This window comes from Aethalodelphis obliquidens, unplaced genomic scaffold (assembly GCF_003676395.1).
Source record: "Aethalodelphis obliquidens isolate GAN/ISIS:26980383/991018 unplaced genomic scaffold, ASM367639v1 scaffold20, whole genome shotgun sequence".
Lineage (NCBI taxonomy): Eukaryota > Metazoa > Chordata > Mammalia > Artiodactyla > Delphinidae > Aethalodelphis > Aethalodelphis obliquidens.
This window is the reverse complement of record NW_020837964.1, coordinates 12,688,535-12,709,653: the sequence shown is the minus strand read 5'-3', so window position 1 is coordinate 12,709,653 and position 21,119 is coordinate 12,688,535. Positions and strand designations below refer to the sequence as shown.

The following is a 21,119-nucleotide window of genomic DNA, read 5'->3' as shown; positions in this document are numbered from 1 at the left end:
GTGTTATCTGACCCACCAAACCATAATGTTGGGTGTGCATCATCAAATGGAACTGGTATATACACGATCTGGCCCAAGCAGGCCCTGAAAGCACAAGTAAGTTACACGATGAAGTGGCCCAAATGCCTGTGGTCCCACCCCTGCTACTCTGTCTTGTCTCTCCCAGGCTGTGCTTATGGCTTCATGGGCAGTTCCCTATCATCAACTGACACAGGAAGTAATGACTCAGATCTGGCTTACAGACAGTTCTGTAGATACGTAGGTACCACCCACAAGTGGACAGCTGCGCACTAGAGCCCCTCTCTGGGACATCCCTAAAAGATGAAGGTGAAGGAGAATCCTCCCAGGGGTCAGAACGTCTAGCAGTGTACCTGGTTGTACGCTTAGCTTGGAAGGAGAAATGGCCATATGTGGGATTCTATACCAATTCATGGGCTGTAGCCAATGGTTTGGCTGGATGGTCAGGGACTTGGAAGGGACATGATTGGAAAATTGGGGACAAAGAAATTTTGGGAAAGACGTACATGGAGAGGCCTCTCCGAATGGGCAAAAAATGTGAAGAAGATATTTTTGCCTCCTGTGAATTCTCACCAAAGAGTGAACTCAGCAAAAGAGGATTTTAATAATCAAGTGGATGGGATGACCTTTTCGTGGTTACCAATCAGCCTCTTTCCCCAGCCACTCCTGTCATCACCCAATGGGCTCATGAACAAAGTGGCCGTAGTGGCGGGGATGGAATTTTACGCATGGGCTCAGCAGTATGGACTTGCATTCACTGAGGATGACCTGGCTATGACCACCAACTGTCCAACTGGTCAGAAGCAGAGAACAACACCGAGCCCTTGATACGGAACCATTCTCTGGGGTGCTCCGCCATCCACCTGGTGGCAGCTTGACTGCATTGGACTGTTTCCATCATGGAAGGGGCAGCATTTTGTCTTTATTGCAATACTGGCAGACCTCGGAGATACTGCAGGTTTGGTTCCAGACCACCGAAATAAAGTGAATATCACAATAAAGTGAGTCACATGAACTTTCTGGTTTCCCAGTGCCAATAAAAGTTACGTTCATACTATATTGTAGTCTTTTAAGTGTGCAATAGCATTACATTTTTTTAAAAAGTACATATCTTAATTTAAAAATACTTTATTGCTAAAAAAACCCCCGCTAACCGTAATCTGATGACACGGGGCTGCCACAAGCTTCGATTTGTCAAAACACTGTATTTGCAAACCACAACAAAGTGAAGTGCAATAAAATGAGGTGTGCCTGTAGACACTTCCTCTGGATACAGATTTCCCTTCCCTGTACACAATGCTTCTGCCAAAACTACCATCCATGGACTTACAGAATGTTTTCTCCATCATCGTGGTACTCTACACAGCACTGCTTCTGATCAAGAACCTCACTTTATGGTAAAAGAAGTACAGCAATGGGCCCATGCACATGGAATTTACTGGTCTTATCATGTCCCCACCATCCTGAAGCAACTGGTTTGACAGAATGGTGGCATGGCCTTTTGAAGACTCAGTGACAGCGCGAGCTAGGTAGCTAGGTAGCTGGAGAACCTTGTAGGACTGGGGCAAGGTTCTCCAAGAGGCTATGTACTTGTTAAAGCACTTACCACATGCCTGGGATTGTGCCTGGCCTGAGATGTGGAGGCAGGCAAAAATGGCCCTTGTCCTGGGGGAGCTTATGTTCTAGGGACAGAGCCAGCTGCAATATGGGTGGGGCTACAACGGGAGGGGCAGAAAGCACAGGGAGAGGTGGGTGGGAGGCACCGATCCTGGGGTGGGGGGATGCACACATCCACCAGGGTCTCTCTCTTTTGACTTCAGAAAGCCAGTTTTCCCTGGTGGTCCAGTGGTTAAGACTCTGAGCTGCCAATGCAGGGGGCGCAGGTTCGATCCCTGGTCGGGGAACTAAGATGCCACATGCCGCAGAGTGCGGCCAAAAGATAAACAACAACAACAACAAACATATATATATATATAAGGAACAAATTCGGAAGCAATATTTGTAACATATATAATAAAATTTTTTTTAAAAAGTCAGTTTTGAGTGAAGTAAGTCAGACAAAGACAAATATCATATGATACTGCTTATATGTGGAATCTTTAAAAAAAAGGGTACAAATGAACTTATCTACAAAACAGAAATAGAGGCACAGATGTAGAAAACAAACTTATAGTTACCAGGGGGTAAGGTGGGGGAGGATAAACTGGGAGGTTGGGATTGACATGCACACACGATTATATATGAAATAGATAACTAATAAGGACCTACTGGAGAGCACAGGGAACTCTACTCAATACTCTGTAATGACCTATATGGGAAAAGAATCTAAAAAAAAAAAAAGAGTAGATATATGTATACGTATAACTGATACACTTTGCTGTACACCTGAACCTAATACAACACTGTAAATCAACTATACTCCAATTTTTTAAAAAAGCCAGTTGTTCCCCTGGAAACTCTTCATTTAAGAGCTCAGATGGGGCTTCCCTGGTGGCACAATGGTTAAGAATCCGTCTGCCAATGCAGGGGACACAGGTTCAAGCTCCGGTCCGGGAAGATCCCACATGCCGTGGAGCAACTAAGCCCGTGCGCCACAACTACTGAGCCTGCGCTCTAGAGCCCGCGAGCCACAACTACTGAGTCTGCGAGCCACAACTACCAAAGCCCGCACGCCTAGAGCCTGTGCTCCGCAACAAGAGAAGCCACTTTAATGAGGAGCCCGCGCAACGCAACGAAGGGTAGCCCCCGTTCGCCACAACTAGAGAAAGCCTGTGCGCAGCAACGAAGACCCAATGCAGCCAAAAATAAATAAATTAATTAATTTTTTTAAAAAAAAGAGCTCAGAAAACCCCCTCCAGGGCCCAGTTCCATTCTTATGGTCACCACACATAACCTTACATATTCTATTAAAATGAAAATGGAAAGACTATACATTATCGTTAGATTACTCTTGAAAAATACATTTGGACACCTCTTCCCATTTCGCCCATGCCCCCCAAAGTTTAACTTTTTGAAGGTGGTTAAAAAGTACAAACTCCCAAAAGTTTTTACCTTTTGAAGATGGTCAAAAGGTACAAACTTCCAGTTACAAGATAAATAAGTCCTGGGAATGTAATGGATAGTATGGTGAATATAGTTAACAACACTGTATTGTGCATTTGAAAGTTGCTAAGAGAGTAGATCTAGAAGTTCTCATCACAAGGAAAAAAATTGTAACTATGTGAGGTGATGGACGTTAACTAAACTTATTGTAGCAATCATTTCACAATTTAGACATATATCAAATCATTATGTTGTACACCCAAAACCAATATAACGTTATATGTCAATTATATCTCAATTTTAGAATTTGAAAAAAAAGAAAAATAGATCACTAATATTTACTCTTCCATTAAACAAGATTGAATATCACTTACAAAATTTGGTGATAAAGTCATGCCGTGAGTATAAAGCAACCAAATATTTACCCCTTAGAATAAATCAGAGAAAAGGAGACATATAGTTAAGGACAAATTTCCTACTCATAAAAATGTTTACATTATTAATAATATTATATTAATAATTACCTTGTTAATTACCTATTGTTAGTAATTACATTATTAATAATATTAAAAGGACTTCCCTGGTGGAGAAGTGGTTAAGAATCCGCCTGCCAATGCAGGGGACACGGGTTCAAGCCCTGGTTCGGGAAGATTCCACATGCCGTGGAGCAGCTAAGCCGTGTGCCATAACTACTGAGCCTATGCTCTAGAGCCCTTGAGCCACAACTACTGAGCCCACATGCCACAACTACTGGAGCCCGTGCACCTAGAGCCTGTGCTCTGCAACAAGAGAAGCCACTGCAATGAGAAGCCTGCTAACTGCAAAGAAGAGTAGCCCCCGCTTGCCACAACTAGAGAAAGCCCACACGCAGCAATGAAGACCCAACATAGCCATAAATAAGTAAATAAATAAATTTATTTATCTACTAAAAAAATAATATTAACAATCTTGTTAATCATCAACAATAAATGCTCAATAAATGTACCCACTTAGAACCTGGATATTTATTAGCTACCCAAGCATTGATCAACCTTGCCTTGTTTCCTGAGATCTTGACAATCTGTGTAGTTTAAAAGAAGAAAGTATTTTCCTACAGAGCCAAGACTCTTTTTTAAAAAAAAATTTATTCTTTTTGGAAGGATTTCTAGCTAGAACTAGCAGAATCTAACAGGATTGACCCATATTACTCCTTACAGGAGTGTTTTGCTTCCATATGGAGAACTAATAGTTCAGGATTTGTCCTTAATTGCATTCAATAATTATCATTTCATTTATTTTATGGCTTCTCATGATAGATTTATTTAAACCTTCTTGCATTTAGGTAAACTATTGACTTTAAAAGTACCGGAAAGTTAGGGCTTCCCTGGTGGCGCAGTGGTTGAGAGTCCGCCTGCTGATGCAAGGGACATGGGCTCGTGCCCTGGTCCGGGAAGATCCCAGGTGCCACAGAGCGGCTGGGCCCGTGAGCCATGGCCGCTGAGTCTGCGCGTCCGGAGCCTGTGCTCCGCAATGCGAGAGGCCACGACAGTGAGAGGCCCGCGTACCGCAAAAAAAAAAAAAAAGTACTGGAAAGTTAAAAAGAGTTATAAAGACTTAGAGAAAGAATTATGACAGCTTATTCTATCCAAGAAAGTAAACCTTGAATAACTGTCATCATTTTCCGAAGGTGGCAAGAGTCACTTTCACCGTATCAATACCAACTGCTTATCTGCACAACCAGCGATCCTGGCTACAGTTCTAGCTTTCGAAAGCTTTTCCTTGTTTCACACGTCCTTGGTCATTAATTTCTCCTTCTAAGCGCTGGTCAGGCTACAGTCAAACAGGTCATTTACCTTCTGTGGAGTTCAGGGCTGTTTTGCTCTCTTGTTCCTGCTTCAGTGACCTCACCCTGTATTTTCTGGGTCAGGGGAAAAACTTGCAACATGCTTGTAATTTTACTTATTTTTTTGAAAATATATTTGCCTTAATGTAATACAAATTAATTATCTTACCGTTCTGGAGGTCAGAAGTCCAAGAATGGGTCTTGGGGGCTAAAAATCAATGTTTAGGCAGAGCCGTATTTATTCTGCAGACTCTAGGAGAGAATCTGTTTCCTTGCCTTCTCCGTCTTCTAGACGCTGCCCACGTTTCTTGGCTTGTGGCCCCTTCCTCCATCTGCAAATCACATCACTTCAACATCTGATTTCCTCTTCAGGTCTCTTTTCTGTTCTGACCCTCCTGCCTCCCTAAGGACTCTTATGATTACACTGGGCCCAACTGGTTAATCCAGGATAATCTCTCTATCTCAAGATCTTTGATTTAATAACATCTGCAAAGTCTCTTTTACCATGTACTGTAGACTGAATGTCCATGTCCTCCCAAAATTCATAGGCTGAAACCTAATCCCCAGTGGGATGGTACTAGGAGATGGGAGTTTACAGGGTGATTAGGTGATAAAGGTGGAGCCCTCATGAATGGGATTAGTGCCCTTATAAAAGAGATTCCAGAGAGCTCCCTAACCCCTTCTGCCCTGTGAGAACACAGCAAGAAGACTGTCACCTGTGAATCAGGAAGTGCGTTCTCACCAGACACTGAATCTGCCAGTGAGAAATAAATGTCTGTTGTTTATTGGCTACTCAAGTCTATGGAATTTTGTTATAGTGGCCCAAACAGACTAAGATACCATATAAGATAACAAATTCACAAGCTCCTGGGATTAGAATGTGTATATCTTTGGGGAGGGGGCCATAATTCAGCCTAACACAGTGAGATTTTATACCGTAAGCTGCCTACAATAATGCTTTTACAAATGAATAGAAAACAGAATTTTAGTTCTGGTCTAGATTTTATTAGTTTGCTCTTGTTGCCCAACTTGGCATTCAAGTAGCCAGAGCTAACCAGCCATGGGAACCTCTGAGAGTTTTCAAAATCCCTCCAGGGTTGAGATGCATAACTATCACTTGATAAGGCTAAGAGACATCAGGTGTTTATGACCTCTCTGCTCTATGAGCTAGCCAAGACATGGCTGCTTTAATCCTTTGGGATATTTCCAACTATACTCTCAACATCACACAATGCTCCTAATGACAAAGTCTTAAAATAAGAACAGAGTCCATGAGGAAAAGGAAGCTATTACAATCAGCGAGATAAACAAAAGCACTGGACTTCCTTGGTGGCTCAGTGGTTAAGAATCCACCTGCCAATGCAGGGGACATGGGTACAAGCCCTGGTCAGGGAAGATCCCACATGCCGTGGAGGAACTAAGCCTGTGCGCCACAACTACTGAACCTGCGTGCCACAACTACTGAAGCCCGTTCACCTAGAGCCCGTGCTCTGCAACAAGACAAGCCACCAGCATGAGAAGCCCACACACCGCAAGGAAAAGTAGCCCCTGCTTGCCGCAACTAGAGAAAGCCGTGCGCAGCAATGAAGACCCAACGTAGCCAAAAATAAATAAATAAAAAAATTTTTAAAGCCCTTTTTTTATAGTTACCCCTATTAAAATGATAAATGCCCCAAGCTAGAATGCATAATGTAGATTCTATCTTCCATTCTGCTTTTAAAGAAATATATCGAATTTTTAAAGCTAATATACAATTAGGCAAGTACATAAAAATTTTTTTTACACTTATGAGTTTCCAGAGTAGATTATTATTTCAAATGCAACAGAAACTGCAAATGACTCTGTAAAACAAGGACAAATCAACAACAGAAATGGGCTAGGTGAGCTGAGAGACAGTAGTAATCTCCACCTTTAGATTGGAAATTTGTTGCTTAATAGTAAAAGGAATAATACAGTTTACTTTAAACAATATCTTTACCTGAAAGCCTCAAAGCCCACTCCAACAAGTCAGTGGACGTCAGCATTTTATATAACTGAGTGAATAATGACTAAAAGGAGATTTTTGTGTTCAAGATATGCAGATGTCACGATCAATTTGTTGCACCATGGTATCTTTGTAAACGAGCTCATTTGTTTTCACTGATCTCTTACCCTTAGATATGAAGAAATGGAAGAATTAAAGGTCAGATGGGAGGTAGATAGGACATCTGCCTGAGACAATTAAGACGAACACCCAACGACAGCATCCAGGTCACATAGTGCCTACTTCTGACCTAGTAATGATGGGAAAGTACTCCTGAATTATAGCCCTGGCTCCTTAGCTGAAAACTTGTCATGAGAAACACCTGCTTAATTTCTCAGTGGCTATTTCTTTACCTGAAAAATATCAATAAGAATAAGAAACTTGACAGGGACAGTTCCACATTTCATCTGGAGTTCTAAGGTTGATTTGTCAGCAAACAACTGTGCAATGGGGGCCGATGGGTAGATACAGAAGCAAAACAGAGAGAGTGCAGAATCCAGTGAGCTCTTAACAGGCAGCGGGAAGACTGGCTACAACTCATGTTGGGAGGATGAGAAGAGGTGCCGAATTCCATCTACCTACATCAGAAAGTAAAGATTCGTAAGGATGAAGTTGGAAAGACAACCAGAATGTATGATGCTCTGAATTGAAAAATTTATAATTAACTCCAGTTCAAGGATGTGCACTCGAGAGCCAGACACGGGAAGGCCTGGGCTTGTCCATATGGGGTTTGGTGGATCCAAGTTCCCACGTTCTGTCTGCCCTTTCTGGCGTGTTGCCTTGAAACACTCTCAGGTGTGGTAGGAAACTAGCGATGCTTACTCAGCTCCCCTAAGTGGATGAGTTTGCAATCCTAAAAAGGCATAAATAATAAACATATAGATGGTGAGGAAATAAAGTTTTGATATATACTGTGTAAAACCAGGTGTGAAAAGTTGTATAATCATTGTGCCTCTTTTTATAGGCTTTATTCAGTTTTCAGCGGTTTGAAACATTTCAGATAATCTGATATACTAGAGAATTTAACATCTAATTTTAATTGTAATCCTTAGGAAGTTTTAACTAATTCAGTGTGCTGTCAACATTTCAATGCTGAAGAATTCTCGTTTTCTAAATGTATGTTTGATTTTTAACATATAGAAATGTTTTAAAAATTTAACCTTACTGGGCTTCCCTGGTGGCACAGTGGTTGACGGTCTGCCTGCCGATGCAGGGGACACGGGTTCGTGTCCCGGTCCGGGAAGATCCCACATGCCGCAGAGCGGCTGGGCCCGTGAGCCATGGCCGCTGAGCCTGTGCGTCTGGAGCCTGTGCTCCGCAACGGGAGAGGCCACAACAGTGAGAGGCCCGTGTACCGCAAAAAAAAAGAAAAAAAAAAATTTAACCTTACTGAATGTATATTTTGATTTACTGGATTTGTAAGAGTTACCTAAATCCACAGCAAGATTTCACTGTTAGATCTGTAAGGCTCTCTCTTAGGTGCTTGCAAAATTCTGACTTAAGGAAAGAGCTTAACTTTCCTATCAATACATAAACTGTACAGAAGAGTAAGTTCTTTATAGAGAATACTAGCTAATGAACGCAGAAGGAATGATACACCTGGAATAGCATCATTCTGCAAGCCCTAATAAAGCAGTGATTCTGGGCAATGATCATCACCTGCCAAAATCATCAGGTAAGAAGCTGAAGGGTTGTATTAACAACGGATGCATCCAGCTGACAAAACGTGAACCCTTGCATTATTTTTCACATCACAAGAAGAGAAACAACCAGACCTTATGTGTCTCCTGATAGAAGTACACAACACTAAATTGAATGTATTCTTGCCCCAAACCCAGGCCTGAATGTGATAACTCTCTAGATTACGGTTGTCAAATTTAGCAAATAAAAATACAAGATGACCAAATATTGTACTACTGAGCACTTACACTAAAAAATATTCATTGTTTAGTCAAAATTCAAATTTAATTGGGTGTCCTGTATTTTATCTGGAAACCCTACTCTAAATCTAACTACCAGTTCACAGGAAATAGAATGAAGACAATCAACAAAATCTAGAATGCAGAAAACTCTCCAGGACACATGTCCTTCTACAAATCATTTGCAAAGAAACAATAGTTTATTGGCTAACTGGAAGAAAAAAAACATTTTATTCTTTGACAGAAAAATTGCAAGGATGAAAAAGGGAGGAAACCTAGAGATCCTTTGGATTAAAAGAGACTTGATAGACATGGCAATAAATTTAAAGTGTGGACTTTGGATCCTGATTGGAATAAACATTTGTGACACAATTTAGGAAATATGAAAACTAACTGAATATTTAGGAATCAGTGTTAAAAGTTTTAAGTAGCATGGTTGGATTTCACAAGAGAATTTTTATCTTTTAAAGATACATATTGAAGTGTTATTGATGAAATGATATGATGTCTGAGACTGGCTACAAAACAATCCCGTGGCAAGTTGGGAGGGGTAGGGTGTCAGGAATAGAGATAAAAATGGGATAGGCAGGTATTGACAATTGTGAAAGCTGGTGAGACATACGTGAGAGTTCATTATACTATTTTACCTTTGTAAATATTTGAAAAAATTTTAAGTTTTTTTAAAAAAATTAATTTATTTATTTTTGGTTGCATTGTGTCTTCATTGCTGTGCATGGGTTTTCTCTAGTTGCGGTGCACGGGCTTCTCATTGAGGTGGCTTCTCTTTGTTGCGGAGCACAGGCTCCAGGCACCCGGGCTTCAGCAGTTGTGGCTCGTGGGCTCTAGAGTGCAGTCTCAGTAGTTGTGGTACACGGGCTTAGTTGCTCTGCGTCATGTGGGATCTTCCTGGACCAGGGCTTGAACCCGTGTCCCCTGCATTGGCAGGCGGACTCCCAACCACTGCGCCATCAGGGAAGTCCCTAAAAACTTTTTTTAAAGGGAGGTGTTTAAGAAAAACTGAGGGGTAAACATGTAACTTAATTAGAATATTCATTATGACCCCCCAAAAATTTGCATGCCTTCATACTAATTGAAAGGAATGATAAATTTATGTTTTAGTGAAAATAAATATGCTATTTTTTTCCCCTTGGGGGCTCCCAGGAATGGAACTGAAATGTACACAGAAAGGACCAGTTTAAAGATGGGGAACTACATAAAAAGGAACGAAATTGGGTCATTTGTAGAGATGTGGATGGACCTAGAGACTGTCATACAGAGTGAAGTAAGTCAGAAAGAGAAAAACAAATATCGTATATTAACGCATGTATGCGGAATCTAGAAAAACGGTACAGATGAACTGGCTTGCAAGGCAGAAATAGAGACACAGATGTAGAGAACAAACGTATGGACACCAAGGGAAAAATGGGGTCGGGGGTGGTGGGATGAATTGGGAGATTGGGGTTGACATATATACACTCATATGTATAAAATAGATAACTAATAAGAACCTGCTATATAAAAAAATAAAATAAAATTCAAAAAAATATATGAACTGGAAAAAAAAGTAAAGATGGGGAACTAAGTGGAAGAAGCATCATGGAAACAGAAAAATGTATGTCCCACATTCTTTCATTTCACAATGGCTAGAAAATACGACTGAAGTCAGAAGCCTCCACATAAAATTAGAACTTAGTGAGAAACCCTGAAAATAATAAGAGCACTATTGGTGCAACATCGTACCTGGTTAAAGACCATTAGAAAAAAGACCAATTTAGCAAATATTTACAAACCACTTCCCACAATATTTAAGTTATGACATCGTAACTTATGTATGATACCATAATGACAGATACAAGTTATTACACAGTTGTCCAAACCCACAGAACGTACAGCACCAAGGGTGAACCCTAAGGTAAACCATGGACGTTGGGTGATGATGTGTCAGTGTAGGTTCATCATTTGTAATAAATGTAACACTCTGCGGGAGGCGGGGGGGGGGTGATGTTGGTAATATAGGAGACTACGTATGTGTGGGGAAGCGGGTAGATGGGAACTTTCTGTACTTCCCACTCAACTTTGCTGTGAACCTAAAACTAAAATAAGTCTCTTTTTTAAAAACGTTAGGTTCCCTTTGATCATCACTGCCAATCTTGGTCTCCCTGCTGCTCCAAGGTAACCATAGCTATCGGTTTAACGTGTGTTCTTCCAGAATGTTCTCCATGCATTTATAGGCATATACAGGTACCACAGAAAATGCATAGCTTCATAGTGTGTTTTTGTTTGTTTGTCTTGAGTTCTTTTCTTGCTGTCATCTGACTGATAAAAGACCCTTGATTAAAGGTTAAGGGATCATTAAGATACTGACGGATAACATTTTGACCTGTGGTCCTTTTATACACCACTTGTTAAAAAAAAAAATGACTTGAGAATAAGAAAAGCTACCAAGTTGCTAAGGATTTGGTTGAGTAGATAAAACTTGGTTTGTTACTTTGAAAGTGGTATTCGTCTGACAAAATTTATTGTAATTGTGGGTGCACCAGAGGAAAGCTTTTCCTTACGGCCAAAGGTTGGTCTGAATCCCCGAGAGAGGTCTTGCTGTTCTCCTGGTGAACAGACAATGTCATATCAACATTGGACAGGGCCACTCTGAGACCATGTGGAGGAAGACGAGAACAAGACCACCTGGGAACCGTGTCTGAACACAAATAAAAGCTGAACGCTATCCAAGCCCTAAAATACCAGCCATCCCCCTCTCCCAGCCAATGTGAGTGATGGCTGCTTCTTTACCAACTACAGCTGTAGCCTCACTCTGGTCTCCCCCTCTCTCATTACGTTTTATTAATGTATCTAATCATAGAATTATCCTTGCTTCCGACAGGAACAAAACATCCAACCCGGAGCAAACCTCCACTTCCATGAACTCACATCAAAATCACCTAACACAAGTGCAAACCCTGTAAGAAGGTCCTTAGAGCAGCCTCTCACCAAGATGCCCCAGGGTCCAGGGCGAGTGGTCTCCCTCTCTGCAACAGGCAAAATCTCACCTTGTTCACCCAGAAGTGTGATTCTGATGATCTTCAGCTGGATGGTATTGACAGAGGTTTGCTTTAAAACTTTAAAACCAGTTATAAGGACTTCCCTGGTGATCCAGTGGGTAAGACTACGTGCTCCCAATGCGGGGGGCCCAGGCTCGATCCCTGGTCAGGGAACCAGATCCACGGGCATGCCACAACTAAGAAGTCCACATGCCGTAACTAAAGATCCCATGTGCTACAACTAAGACCTGGCACAGCCTAAATAAATAGTTTAAAAAATATTATTAAAAAATAAAATAAAATAAAACCAGTTATAAGATAAATTAGTACCAGGGATGTAATATACAATAATAAATATAATTAACACTGCTGTATGTTATCTATGAAAGTTAAGAGAGTAAATCCTAAGAGTTCTCAACACAAGAAAAAATATTTTTTCCAATTCTTTGATTTTGTATCTAAATGAGATGAAGGATGTTCACTAAACTTACTGTGATAATAACTTCGTGATTCATGTAAGTCAAATCCTTATGCTGTACACCTTAAACATATACAGTGCTATATGTCTATTATATCTCCATAAAACTAGAAAAAAGACCTTTAAAAACAATGGATCCTGCCCCCAAATACGTACTCATAGGTCAACCCTCCTTAATGATTGCTTCCCACAGTGAGTAGATTTAGTGGTCGCCTTTCCAAACTCTATTTCCCGTTGCTCTCGGTAACCACCGCTAATCTCATTTTTTCAGGTAACTGCCCCGACTCAGCTCACCTGTTCAACTCCTTGGCTTCCGGGGCCTCAGGGCCTCAGGTCCTCTCTATGAGGCTAGTGTAGACGTCCCTCCTCTCATGGGGCCCAGGGAGCCTCCAGGGCCACCCGCAGGGTGCTCCGAGTTTGCTGCCAAGCACTTACCCCATAGCTGGGGGCGCTCAAGTCCTCACTACACCGGGAAGCCCAGAGGCAGAAGGACTGGAGTTGGAAATGGGATTATCATTCCACGATTTTAAATGTGCATATGTGCATTTTTTGGTTTGTTTTACACAATTAGAATACTAACATAAATATAAGTTCTTTATCATGTCTTTTTCACTTAATATATTACCATTATTGGCTCCACATTGCTCCAAACATTTTTAATTTTTTAAAAATTTTTATTTATTTATTTTTTGGCTGTGTTGGGTCTTTGTTGCTGCACGCGGGCTTTCTCTAGTTGTGGCAAGCGGCAGCTACTCTATGTTTAGGTGCGCGGGCTTCTCATTGCAGTGGCTTCTCTTGTTGCGGAGCACGGGCTCTAGGAGCGTGGGCTTTGGTAGTTGTGCCTCGCCGGCTCAATAGTTGTGGCCCATGGGCTTAGCTGCTCCGTGGCATGCGGGATCTTCCCGGACCAGGGATCAAACCCATGTCCCCTGCGTTGGCAGGCAGATTCTTAACCACTGCGCCACCAGGGAAGCCCCACTCCAAACTTTCTGAATTCAAATTTCTTGGAACAGACTTCAGCTAGCCTGTTTGAGATAGAATCCCTCTTTCCTTTTACTCTTTATAATTGTCTTTTGAGACTATTTTGGAAGAAGAGTCAAGTTTTCTTGGGCAGCATAATCATTCCAAGGATTGTAATATACATCATGCCAAAACTCTTTAGGGAAGGACCTTTAAAAGCTGATTTTAGTTGCCATTACCTATTAACTAAGCTGTCAATATTAACCTTCAAGTTAATTACTTCAGGCCAATACCTCAGACCAAACTAGCATCACATCTGAAATGTGAAACACACCCATAAAATTTACCTAGTGATAAATCTGCTCAGCAGAAGTCTCCCAATATAAGCACCTATTCTTTGGGTGTGTGCCTTTCTGACCCATGTAAACATGTTGCCCCAGATACAGCTATCCTGTTTAAAACAAAATGGAGGAACTGGAGTGCTTTGCTCCCAGCTGTCTTGAATACACAAAATTCTTCTCAGTCAAGCACTGAGCTGCCAATAAAAACTTCTTTTTATATTTAAAAAAGTTGCTCGTTTGTTTTTGACAAGGAAACCTTACAATATTTACTTGTTTTTGTTACATTAAAAAGTCAAAGTAACATTAAAAAAACAAATAGTACAAAAAAATTAAAAATAAAAAGTAAAATTATTTTCCATCCCAAACCCCTCCAGCCCTATTCTCCGGAGAACATTTCTTTTAATAGTGTATCCTTTGAGAAATTTTCTATGCCTTTATAAATGTATATGTATATATCACTTAAAAAAACAGAAACAGGACCATACTCGATACAGTTTGTCAGTATGCTCTTTCACTTAACAATATATACAGCAGCACAAACACCCTGCATCCATGTTTTTCCAATGGTGATATAATAGTCCATTGTATGAACACATCACAATTTATTTAATCAGTCCCCGATTGATGAGCATTTAGGTTGTCTCATTTTTTTCCACTATAATAAACAATGTGAAAATAAACATGCTCATACAAGCGTTTTCGTGCATTTGTGTAACTGCCTCTGTGGAATAAATTCCTAAAAACGAAATTGAGTCTAAGGGTTGGGTAGTGAACACTTTGAGAGCTACTGACAAACTGTTTTCTAAGAAGGCTGCAGCAATTACCACTCTCACCTGCAGTATATAATGCTGCATGCTCCCCCACACACTAGCCAACATTTGTGCTTTAACTTTTTTACCTTCGCCAGTCTGATAGGTGGAAAAATGACATTTCCTGTGTGTGTTTTTGTGTGTGTGCCAGTCCACCATGAGTGCAAGGTTACTGCCATTTCTGAACATGGTCACTCAATTAATTAAATAAATCAAGGTAGTAACAGGGATGGTTGATATTTCAAAAGTTTATCCTTATGTCTAAGAGTGATTAATTGGCTTTGCAGCCTAAATTGGAAAGATTAATTATATACTGAGCAGTGCTTGGGAGTCACTTTCTGATTACTTTTTTTCAAAATTTGTCTATTTTTTATTTTATTTTTTGGCCACACCACATGGCTTGCAGGACCTTAGTTCCCCGACGAGGGACTGAACTCACGCCCTCAGCAGTGAAAGCGCAGAGTCCTAACCACTGGACAGCCAGGGAATTCCCTTCTGATTACTCTTTGATCTTAAAATGTCAAGCTAAGAATTGAGGGAACTAACAAGGTGACATCAGGAATGATTACAATTTTGATTCAGTTATTTAGAAATATCAGCACATGTCATTTGAAATCATGCTAATGATGACAATGAATATTGTATGTGCATGTGAAACAGGCAGTGCTAAGAATAGGCTAATAGAAAAGGGAGTACAGTACATCTTCAAACTTTGCCTTACCTCTTCTGAATAGCTTTGGAAGAAAGTTATTACTGTCACTAAGAGAAATTTAAAATTCCTTACTGAAATTCATTTAAACAACCTTTTTATTTTAGAAGAGATTTAGACTTACAGAAAAATTGCAAAGATACTACAGACAGTTCCCAGACACTCCACACCCAGTTTCCCTATTTATTAACTCCGTACATTAATACGGTACATTTGTCACAATGAATAAACCAATATTGATTGGTACATTATCATTAACTAAAGTTCATCCTTTACTCAGATCTCCTTAGTTTTTCCCTAATGTGCTTTTTCTGTTCCAGGGTCCCAACCAGAATGCCACGTTACATTTAGTTGTCACGTCTCCTTTGGCTCCTCTGGGCTGTGACAGTTTTTCAGTTTCCTTGTTTGATGACCTTGACAGTTTTGAGGAGTCCTGGCCAGGTATTTTGTAGAATGTCCCTCAGTTGGGATTAGTCTGATGTTTTTCTCATGATTAGACTGGGCTTATGGATTTGGGAGAGGATGACCATAGAGGCAAAATGCCCTATTTGTCACATTATCGTATCACACTGTCAACATGACTAATCACTGTCACTGCTGACCTTGATCATCTGGCCGAGTGACATACATTTATTAACTTTCTCTGTTGACATAAGCAAGGTTACAGGACATGACGAATTGAGTCCTGAGGGCTTCCAAAGTAAATTGTGGTGGCGAGGCTGATTATTAGGCAGTGAGGAGACCCCTCATTCTCTAGGAGACCCTGCCAAGGGAGCAGAAAGAACTCTATGCCAGAGCACAATGAACTTTGAAGCAATCTTGGAAATTCAGAAAAATATATTGTTCAAAATGACCCCACTGGGGTTAGCACTGTTATACTTTACAGAAGAGGAAAGTGAGGCACAGTGCCAAGGATACAGGCAAGCTGAGATGCAATCCACACATTCTGGCCACAGGGTCCAGGCTCTTACCACTGTGCGTACTGCCTCACCAATGCTATTTTTGTCTTAACTTGCATTTCCCAGATTACCCGTGAGATGGGGCATCTTTCCTTTGTTGTATTGGCTATTGGACTTCTTTTCAAGACCTCATTTTGGACAGGTGATACAAAGAAGGAGCCATGAGGAACAGATTCAGGGTGAGACCCCAGAGTCAGAGCTGGCAGAGACCTGGAGGGGTGGCATCCCATGCTCAAAGTGGGGGCCCTGCTGGAGCCAGCAGCTGGAATCATCTCAGGGTATAATTTAAGCACGACCCTTGGTGAGGATCGCCAGATTTAGCAAATAAAAATACAAGATCTGGGACTTCCCTGGTGGCTCAGTGGTTAAGAATCCACCTGCCAATGCAGGGAACATGGGTTCAAGCCCTGGTCCGGGAAGATCCCACATGTCGTGGAGCAACGAAGCCCATGCGCCACAATACTGAGCCTGCGCTCTAGAGCCCACAAGCCACAACTACTGAGCCCGTGTGCCACATCTACTGAAGCCTGCGCGCCCAAGAGCCCGTGCTCCGCAACAAGAGAAGCCACTGCAACGAGAAGACCGCGCACCTCAAAGAAGAGTAGCCCCCGCTCGCCGCAACTAGGGAAAGCCCGCGCGCAGCAACGAAGACCCAATGTAGCCAAACAACAACAAAAAATACAAGATCTCCACTTAATTTGAACCTCAGATGAACAACTGTATGTTCCAAGTGAAATTCAAATCGACCGGGGCATCCTGTATTTTAACACTCCCCTTGGCTGCATGACCCCCAAGCCTGATTTCCAGCCCTCCTAGATCCTGTGAGCTACTTCTCTTTCACTGATTATTCCCAGCTGTGGTAGAGTCGGCTGTGGCTGAACTAAAACGCTTTACACTGTGACTCTACCAACATGGGAAGACAAATGGAAGATCTAGAAGGCTGAGGGTTTCAAGAAAAAAAAAATGGGAAAGACAAATTCTTTGTGTAAGAGAAAACAGTCCAATGTGCTTCATATGCAAAATGTCTTTCTAAAGAATTCCACTTAAAGTGTCTTTATAAAACAAATCATAACATCCACTTGCTTCCTGTATTTCTGGTACGTGCCTGATCCCCATAAGCTTTGGAATTTGCAACACCTGAAATAGTTCTGCCCCTTTTCCTAATAGGTGAGTAATTAGAGATTTACAGAAGCTCTGTGCCTGCACTACAGTCACACAGCAAAGCTGGGGTGGGAACACAGGTCTTGAGATTCACAGCCCCTATTTCCACCACTCCAAATTTCTAACCCAGAAGACCTTCGTTATAAGCATAGCGCACACTAAAATGCAAGATCATGAAACAGAAGGAATCATGTCTAATGAACAAGCATGTTTCTACAAAGGGTAGCACAGTGCCTGAAACCGAACGGATACTTGTTAAGTGGATGGGTGGAAAAGTAGAATCTGTCCTTTAAAAAAAATTCGTTATTTAAGTATTAATGTATTGAGACGTATTAAATGTTTGCCAACCCAAAGTTGATCTTTGAATGAAAGGACATAATGAGGTAGGTAGAAGGAACGCCATGACGTGTGAGAAATCTTCATACTAGAGGAGGTGATGGGCAGGACTTCAACTAGCTTTCCTTTTCCGATGGCATATATCTGTTCAATCACCGGATCGATGAGCCTAGATGAATCGAGCAGATCTTTCCTTTCACAACTGGAGAACCAGGTATAGACTAGTCTGGTTTAATCTTTATCGGCAACCTCATTTCAGTCTTAGGAAGCTATCAGATTCACCAAGTCTAGATCTCTGCTGCCACCTAGTGTTAACAGTTTCTCAGGTTTAAAAAGGTAGAAAGTCAGGAAGCTCTAGGCTCTGAAAAAATTTCACCTGGAATTCCTTCGACCATTTCTATTTCAGGATTTCCAACTCTATCAAAGCTTTTTGTGGCTAAAACAAGAAAGAGTATATCTTCTATTTGTACTGCACACCTATTTTACCTCTGTTGCGTCTGTGTCCAAAATGTTTACGGAAGGAAAAACGTTTGATTAAGAAACAGGTTGGCCCAAGCCTCTTAAAAGCCAGCAAGGTTTGCTGGGAAAAGTGGGACATTTTCCTGACAGGAAAAGAAAATCCACCTATTTTGGATACCAGTGTTGATCTTTTCTCCCTTTCTTCCATTTCTGATCTCCATTAGAAAAAGAAGAAAAACCACAGAGACGGTTTTGGAGGTGTTCTTCATCAACGATTCTCTCTAAATCAAGATAGTGGCAGAAGACAGTAATGTCTGGCCTGGCCCCAGGCCTTTAAACCAGAGTTACTCCCAGTTTGGATACAGAGGCATCTAGCAGGGAGGGCCAGCTTATGGAGGCCATACTTTCAATCTTCTGAAAGCACAGAGAGTGAGAGACAGTGCTTTCCTGCGTGGCAATCCAGAGCCGTGACAGCAAAGCTGAGCTCAGTGAGAAAAGGGACATCATCTCTATCCAATCGCTTCGCATCCTTTATACTGTATCTTGGCTGAACGTAGCCAAATAAAGACAGTACTAAGAGATTGTTATGAGAGTTGTGTTACTGTAAGAGGAATATCTTTATGATAGAAGGGAAAGCCGGATACTCCTGTCTGTGCTTTTCCTACCTTTTTTTCTGTTAGTCCAAATTAAACGAATTTATCCATGGGCCTTCCCATACAGGACTTCCCAAACACTAACAGGCATCCCCCTTGGTGGCAAAGCTAGGGATTTCTGCTACTTGGTTCGGGAGGTAATAACCAGTCTTCCAGGATTAGTTGTACATTTTCAAAGTGAAGGCCGAGTTCACATCCATTTATCTATTCCTGAAAGTTTTGACTGCTTTTCAATCACAAGTCTTACTGGAAAATAATGATAACTGCCATAAGGGAACAGAGTCAAAGGACATGAGCTCAAGCACTGGGGGAACAGGAAAAGATTGTTCTCTGCAAATGGTGTGACTTCATTGAGGAACGTGACAGATCCTCAGTACAGTAAGTCCCCTACATACAAACCTTCAAGCTGCAAACTTTCAAAGATGAGAACGTGCCTGTCCCATCAAGTAAGTTAGTTCACGTGTCTGGCATACATTGTCACATACGTGCATCCTCTACAAGTGATTGTGCTTTTGTGTACTTTATTGTACAGTGCTGTTGCTGGGTAACACGAGGAGCTTACTAATGAAGACCTGATGGAATTGGAGGCCCAGAGAAAGGACGAAGAGAGACAAGAGGAAGAAGTAACTGAAGAACCGAAGAGATTCACAACGGAGGAAATGGCAAGGGGATTTTCTTTATTTGAGGAGGTACTGTTAGTTTTTGAGGCACAGGACCCGAACACAGAGCAGTACAAGAAGGTTGCAGCAGCCATTCAGAATGCAATCCAGTGCTACCGTGTCATCTATGACGAGAAAAAAGAGCTACTATCCGTTTTTTCAAGAGGGTAGATAGAATTCAGTCCAGCAAGGAACGAGAACCTTTGCCATCAACGTCAGGCATGCGTGAAATTGCAGCTTGCCCTCTGTCTCCTGTTGCTGACGATCCTTCAGCTCTACCATCTCCCACCTCCTCTCCCTCCTCCAGTCAGTAACTCTTCTTGCCTGTTCCCTCGATGCCAGCCCCTGTATGCCAGCTGTTGTGCTGTACTACTGTACTTTTCAAGGTACTGTACTGTAAGATTAAAAATGTTGTCTTTATTTTTTGTGTTTGTTTTTAATGTATTATTTGTGTGAAAAGTATTATAAACCTATTACAGTATGGTACTATACAGCCAATTGTGTTAGTTGGGTACCTAGGCTGTGTCGGACTTACAAATTGGACTTACGAACACGCTCTCGGAATGGAACTTGTTCGTACATAGGGGACTTACTGTAAAAACTTGTCGACTTATCCCGTGGTGCCATTACAGCAGTGTCGATATAAACAAGTGAACAAGAGTGAACAAATTCCGATGTCTTTGGCCGCCTCCTTTATCCACCTCCCATGTACCTACGACACCTAGTTATTCAGCCCACTCTGCAAAGACGCTGGCATCTTACCTCGGATCATAGCCCAAGGTTAAAGCTCTGCTCTCACTGCACAGGATCCAGGCCTTTCTTATGTCATGGTGTTTTGTGCCCAGTAACACAGGGATGATGTTCATATAAGCATCATCCAAAACAGTGCTTTGGAAACGTTTTGACCACAACCCTCAGGAAGGAAGGAATTTACACTGTGATCTGTTATACACATGTGCAGGTGTGTGCATATACACTGGTAAACAAGTTACAGAAAATAATGTTTACACTATGTCTGGTAAGTTCTGATACGTCTCTTCCACTGTTTCATTTTTTTAAATTCTGGTTTTTATCCACTACATTGATTTCACAATCTATTAATGGGTCCTGACCTGTAGTTTAAAACACAGCGATGCAGACTTCCCCAGTGGCGCAGCGGTTAAGAATCTGCCTGCCGATGCAGGGGACGCAGGTTCGAGCCCCGGTCCAGGAAGATCCCACATGCTGCAGAGCAACTAATCCCGTGCACCACAACTACTGAGCCTGTGCTCTAGAGCCCGTGAATCACAACTACTGAGCCCACATGCCACAACTACTGAAGCCCGCACACCTAGAGCCCATGCTCCACAAGAGAAGCCACCGCAATGAGAAGCCCGCGCACCACAACGAACAGTAGCCCTCGCTCGCCACAACTAGAGAAAGCCCTTGCACAGCAATAAAGACCCAATGCAGCCAAAAAATAAATAAATGAATGAAAATTCAAGAACAAAACAAGACAAACAAAAAAACCCCACAGTGATGTACAACACTTTCACATTCTGAGACATGGAGTTATATTTCTTAAGCTAATCAATCTGGAATTGTAAAATTCTAAGAAATAAATATAGGGACTTCCCTGGTGGTCCAATGGTAAAGAATCTGCCTTCTAATGCAGGGGACGTGGGTTCAATCCTGGTCAGGTAGCTGAGATCCCACATGCTGCGGGGCAACTAAGCCTGCGCACAACTACTGAGGCT

At 41.7% G+C, this 21,119-nt stretch overlaps 1 protein-coding gene across 1 annotated transcript in view; it reads right to left on the bottom strand.

The window, feature by feature from the left end:
• WDR59 (WD repeat domain 59) overlaps window positions 1-21,119 on the bottom strand; it is a 109,192-nt gene that overhangs the window by 1,844 nt on the left and 86,229 nt on the right. The gene's annotated exons all lie outside the window — the stretch shown is intronic.